Below are 6719 nucleotides of genomic sequence, written 5' to 3'. Positions count from 1 at the left end.
AGGCCGCTGGCAGTGGACGCGCTGAAGACCTCCGATCGACGCGAACAAGGACGGGCACCGATCCGACGTCAACTGCAGCTGAACGGAATGACCGGCTTTCGCTCGACATACCGGTGGTGATCGACGGTTATGCGGTTAGGGCTTTAGTGGATACCGGTGCGGCCTTTTTTATCTTAACCGGGAAGATGGCTAGGTTTCTGAAGAAAGTAATTATTCCTTGGCATCTCTGGCAGATTCGGACGACTGGTGGGCACGTCATTACTCCACTGGGAACCTCCCTGCCATTCTTTTCTTTGCTTTCTGTCTCTTTCAAGTGTAACTGTGTTATCACACCAAATAAATAATAATAATAATAATAATAATAATAATAATAATAATAATAATAATAATAATAATAATAATAATAATAATAATAATAATATAATGCGGTTTATTAAGCAGTCAGGAAAGCGACCGTCTAAGTCGAGCGTCAGACACCGAGAGCGCGCGCCCCTCTTCGTCGGCGGGCTGATGATGATAGTGCGTCCATAGGGCGCGCCAGTCTTCTTCACTACAACTGCCATCTAGAGAAGAAGGAGCCATCCTGGCGACTCAAGGAGGAGCGAGGACAAGAGGGTCGTAATAGGGTTTAAGCCTCTGGACGTGCACTGTCTCGTGTCCGCGGCGCCTCAAGTCAGTAGATGGCGTTAGCGACTCGACGACGTAGTTGACTGGCGTCGTCTGTGGTACGACGCGGTAGGGACCGTGGTATTGAGCGAGGAGTTTAGAGGATAGAGCAGGGGTGCTTGAAGGTATGCACAGCCAGACTAGTGAGTCCGGCTAGAAGGTGCAGGGAGATCGGTCATCATCGCGACGGAATTTTTGGAGACTCTGGTCTTCCGCCGTGAACGAAGGGGCCAGCTGACGGCATTCCTCGGCATACTTGGAGGGTTCAGACAGAGGCGTGCCCTCTGATGGGTCAGGCCGGTAGGGGAGAATGGTGTCGAGCGTACAGGTAGGTTCACGGCCATATACGGGAAAGAATGGCGAAAATCTCGTTGTCGCCTGTGAAGCGGTGTTATAGCGTACGTAACATATGGCAAAACAAGGTCCCAGTTGGTATGGTCCGATGTAGTGTACATGGATAGCATGTCGCTCAAAGTACGATTGAACCGTTATGTTACGCCGTTCGTTTCCGGATGATAAGCTATAGCGGTGCGACGGACGGTATGGCACGCGGCCAGAAGAGCGTTGAGAAGTTCGGAAAGAAACGCACGCCCTCTGTCACTCAGAAGTTCCCGTGGTGCCCCATGACGCAGTATGAAGTGGTGCAGGATGAAGGACGCAATGTCGCGGGCTGTCGCTGTTTGCAATGCCACAGTTTCTGCATAGCGGATGAGGTGGTCGACGGCGACAATAATCCAGCGATTGCCAGCTGATGTGCAAGGAAGGGGACCGTAGAGATCGAAGCCGACGCGGTCGAATGGTCGGGACGGACAAGGAATGGGCTGCAAAGGACCAGAAGGACGCGGGGCAGGAAGCTTGCGTCATTGGCAAGCTGTGCACGAGCGAATGTGCTTTCGCACAAAAGCGTACATGCCATGCCAATAAAAGCGAGAGCGAAGCCTGGCAAAGCTGTCCTTAAAAGTTCGAAAGCTGGGAAAATCAAGTAAAATAGACGGAGTCATCTGCATTGGATCTTTTCAACAGCCGTTTCATTGGTAATTCGAATGAGTGAAAAGTCTTCGTCCTTCTTATAGCAAAGATTTTGCCTGCTCTCACCCAAACGAACCTGTGTTGCTTGCCCGTGGCCCTGGAAAGCCAGAACAGATGCCTATTTGCTTTGGTTAGATTGTCATTGAAGTATAGCTTCGGAAGCACTTTTGATTCACAGAGCTCTCGATGTTTTCCAGGAGCTTTGATCCAGTTTTCTTTCATGTTTACCGTTGAGAAACGAACCAAGACTGTAGGGATAGAGTCTGTTTTGTCAGAACGTCGGTGGACAGCAACGATGTCAGCCTCGACAGAAAATTCGGGTAAATCAGTTTTGTCAGCCAGATCTTGCAGTATTTTCTTCAGATCTTCCTTATCGGCAACCGGCAAACCTCGAATTTCCAAATTTGCCTTTCTGCTGCGCTGTACAGATTCATTTTGATCATTCTGCCATCGTTGCAAAATCTCAGCCTGAACACGGACAGTCTCATTAAGCTTCTGAATTTCTTTGTGTCTACCTTGCGGCATCTTCAGATAACATGAGCTGTTCTCGTGTGGTCTCGTACTGCTTTGACAAGAAAGTGACGGCGTCTTCAAGGTCAGAGGCGGTCTTCATCAGCTTTAAGAATTCTGCTTTCAGAAACAACAGCAAGACAACTTTAGCATGCAGTGCCGGTAGTACTTCTAAGCTTTTTTACGTCGTTGATTTCCGCAACAAGAGCTAAAATAGCGTCACTATTGCCTGCCGCCTGCGCTGAATTCGAGTGGGATGAAGAAGGTTGCTTTTTGTTGGCTCTGCAGGTCTTGCATACCCAACCCTCACGTTTCGCCTGTCCCATCGTGTTAAACGTATTAGGGACAATACCCGAGCAAGTCAGTCCGAAATGATATGAATATTTGCATTCACAACACGCCACAATCAGTGCATCACTAGGCAGACTCTTTTGACAGGCAATACAAATGGTGTCTTCAAACATTTCGACAGGTTATGCAAGCAACGCTTGGCAGTCAGCGGCACTCGACATACAATGAGAAGCAAAAGATTACAAAGGAAAATATACCTCTGGAAGTACAGGCGATAAGTTTAACAGGCCAATGTGTCACTGCCGAGTGCGAAGCGGTCTGGGTTGAGTGGCCGTTTTATGCTCAAGCGCCGGGCCAGCGTTGCGAGAAGGGCGAGATTCAGGCGACGAAATCAACCGAGCAGTGTCGGTAGGCGTCGATGAGCGCACCTCCGCCAATCCAGCGGGAAAAACCTACAGCAGGCCAGGGGGTCTGCGGAAATACAGGCGATCAGTTTAACAGGTCAACGTATCGCTGCCGACTGCAGCGATATAATAATAATAATAATAATAATAATAATAATAATAATAATAATAATAATAATAATAATAATAATAATAATAATAATAATAATAATAATAATAATAATAATAATAATAATAATAATAATAATAATAATAAACATGAGCATTCGCAGGCTAGTGGTGGAAACCCAGGGCGATTATGACAGCCGATCTACATGTTTCAAGAAAGTCGATGAACCAATCAATTTTTGCAATGCACTTGCAAAAAATGGGCCAACAGTATTAATGAATGAAATGAAATGAAAATGTAATTTATACCTTCCAGCAATGCTTATGTGTCGCAGAGACGTCGGGGCTACGATTCAAACGACCAGCATAAATACTAAAGTGTGAGGACATTATTGTCTTCATTAGTATTTTTTGTCGTCAGCAATATGCGGCTTCAGGAATAAGGAAGTCAAAGCATTGTAACAGGTAAACAAGACGTATTTTTTTTAATGACTGGAAAATGTAGAGAGGTCGGCCGGATAATGGAGCATCTGGCCTGCTACTCTACGTAAGGGAAGGGGAAGAGGGGAAGAAAAAGGGTCACAATGGGGGATGATAATGGGAGGAACGAGGTGAAGGACACATTACACAACTGGTATCACAGGCGTGAGTCCAGGCCCGTGTCACCTTGGAAACGTGAAAGAGCACGCATTGTCTCTGTCGTCTGCCAACTCGGTGGCCATGCGCCTAGCAAGAGGTCCTCCGACAGTGGTCCATTCTGTAAATGTCTCAAGGTATCTGCCATTGTCAGTCTTTCGCGTGCATACTCAGGGCACACCACGAGCACATGTTCTATAGTCTCTACAGTGCCACACACTGAACAGTCCGAGGAGTCTGTCCGTCCAATAATGTGCAAATATTTGCGCGTGAAGGCGACGCCTAATCGCAGTCTGTGTATCAGGCATGTATGAGGGCGAGGAATTCTACGCAGAATAGGAAATTTCATATCGGGATCCAGCCTTTTAAGGCCGACGTGATGAGCGTCTGGTTGGACCCAGTATCTTCTCGTCGCACTCCTCATTAATTCCGACAGGAGGCATGTGATGCCCGGTCTGGAGAATGGCCCTACAGTTCGCAGGCCATTGCTGAGCGCGCGCCTTGCTGCAGCATCGGCAATCTCATTACCGTTGAGCCCACAGTGTCCCGGGATCCATTGGAACACTATGCGGTGGTGTTTTTCTTGAGCGCATGAAAGTAGCTCGGTGATCTGCAGTGCCAGAACCTGATATGCGGTGTGGCGCAGAAAGCATCGCAATATTTGCAGCGCGGGTTTTGAGTCCGTGAAAATGCACCACTCTTGAGGTCTTTCCGCGCATATGTGGCGAATCGCTTCCCGAATAGCCACAAGCTCTGCAGCGGTTGAAGTAGAATTATGGTCTAGTATGAAGCCTCGAGTCATCTGTTGGGCTGGTACCACCACAGCTACTGTTGATGCCTTTGGTGACGCGGGGCCGTCTGTGTAAACATGAACATGGGCGCTATAACGTAAAACTATTCCAAACTTTTCTATTCCAATTCTGCTATCAGCCCTCCACGATTGGTGAAAACTTTTTTCGACCACGCCCACTTCACCTGTCTGTCACGCGACGTCACGAAAACTGCGATACCTCCCCATCTGAAATGATGTGTACACACTGATTATGCATGATTTGACAGAAAAAAAGAAAAACATTTATTTCTAATTCGACCCCTTTTCGCCGTTAGCCCTCGGCTATTGGTAAAAATTTTCGGGCTGCACCCACTTCACCTGCCTGTCACGCGAAGTCACAAAACCGCAAGAACTCTCCGCGTCAAAGTGACGTTTACGCGATAAAGATGCATTAATATGCCGAACAAAACTGAATAATTTTCTTCGGAATAGCTTCGGAATCAGTCGGGTACATGAACGAAAACTTTGAAGATTACCGCAAAGAAATGAAAAGTCTTTGACTTGAGCTTACTGAAGTGAAAAACCAGGGCCTGGAATTCAAGAAAGAGAACCTAAGACTAAACAGAGAGCTTCAGGAAACGAAAAAGCAGCTTATTGAGTTAAAGCAGCACAGCAGGCGCAATAACCTGGAATTAAGAGGTATACCAAAGGCTGACAATGAAGACGGCCTCGGAACAATCAGAAAAGTCGCATCTTCCTTGTGCGTCCAGCTTTCTGATGGTGACATTGACGTAGCTCACCGCGTCTCATCGAAGAACAATACGCCTCCAAACGTAGTTGTGAAGTTCACATCAAGATCAGTTCGTGACAAACTGTTGAAGGCCGCCAAAAAGAAGCGACTGAATACAGCCATGCTGGGTTTTCAGAATAATGATCCAGTGTACGTAAACGAACACTTGTGCCCCGAAAACAAAATCTTGCTGGGAAAGGCCATCCAACAATAAAGGGAAAGGATGGAAATTCGCATGGGTTTCTGAGGGGAAAATACTAATGCGGAAATCCGAGAACTCCAAAGTAGTGCATCTAACACGTGAAGAAGACTTAGCAGAAATAGTTTAAGTACTTTTATAACATGCACACCCTATTCGTTAACAATGGCTTATTCAATCGAAGAGATTGACAATCTTTGTAGAGCAAATGTACATCAGTTTTTGATTGCAATATCCGTAGTATTATAATAACGTAGACTTGCTTTCTGCTTTCCTGTCGCTATATGAACATTCGTTCAGTGTCATTGCAACAACTGAGACGTGGCTGCGGAAAAGTGAAATAATCAGGCTTCCAGGTTACAGAACAGAATCAAACGCGCGCGACACACGTTCACGCGGGGGTGGCGTTGCATTGTTTGTAAAAGATAATGTATCGTATAGTAAAGTTGCAGCGGCCACATATAGTTGCAATGACATTGAATCCCTTTTCATTCGGCTAGAGTGTGACGTCATCATTGGTGCAGTTTATCGGCCACCCAGCGGTAACCTCGCAGGATTTCTCGATAAGCGGGAAACAATTTTCTGCGCTGTGTCAAAGCAGCGAAATGAACCAGTGATTATAGTAGGCGGCATGAACATAAACACATATGACATGCATAACCGCGACTATAGCTACTTGTTGCAATCTTACAACTATCGTAATTTAATTACGTCGCCGACGCGTATAACTAAAGCATCTTCGTTTTTAATCGACCACGCATTAACAAATCTAGACAAGGGGGTTACCGGAGGCGTTTACCAAGAGCCAATCTCTGATCATCTACCTATCTTTGCCGGTTTAGATCATCCAACTAGTACCAAAGAAATAAGAAACAGCATTGTAATGAAAATAGATTACAAGGTATTCGAGAAGAAATCCTTCGCATTAATTTCAGTGAAATTTTGAACGAGGATATCGACATGGAAATAAATAACCTAATTGCATATCTTAATATCGCCGTAGATAGGAGTAATCGCAAGGTCTCGAAGGGTCGACATGATACGCCCATGTGCCCTTGGATGACAGAGCACATACTTCAAACTCATAAGGCCAAAAAGTACTGGCATGACAAATGGCGCCATAATACAGATAATATATACTACTTATAGCAATTCAAAGTACAGCGGAATAAATCTGTCGCTATGATTCGATCGCACAAAAGGACTCATTATGCTCACCTAATTACACAGACCGCTGGTAACACTAAAAAGCTGTGGGAAATTATAAACGAAATCACAGGAAAACAACGCAAGCTAACTGTGCTTCCCGAAACC

The sequence above is a fragment of the Dermacentor variabilis genome, chromosome 4 (assembly GCF_050947875.1).
Source record: "Dermacentor variabilis isolate Ectoservices chromosome 4, ASM5094787v1, whole genome shotgun sequence".
NCBI lineage: Eukaryota > Metazoa > Arthropoda > Arachnida > Ixodida > Ixodidae > Dermacentor > Dermacentor variabilis.
The sequence above is the reverse complement of the archived record's forward strand: the minus strand, read 5'-3'. Positions refer to the sequence as shown.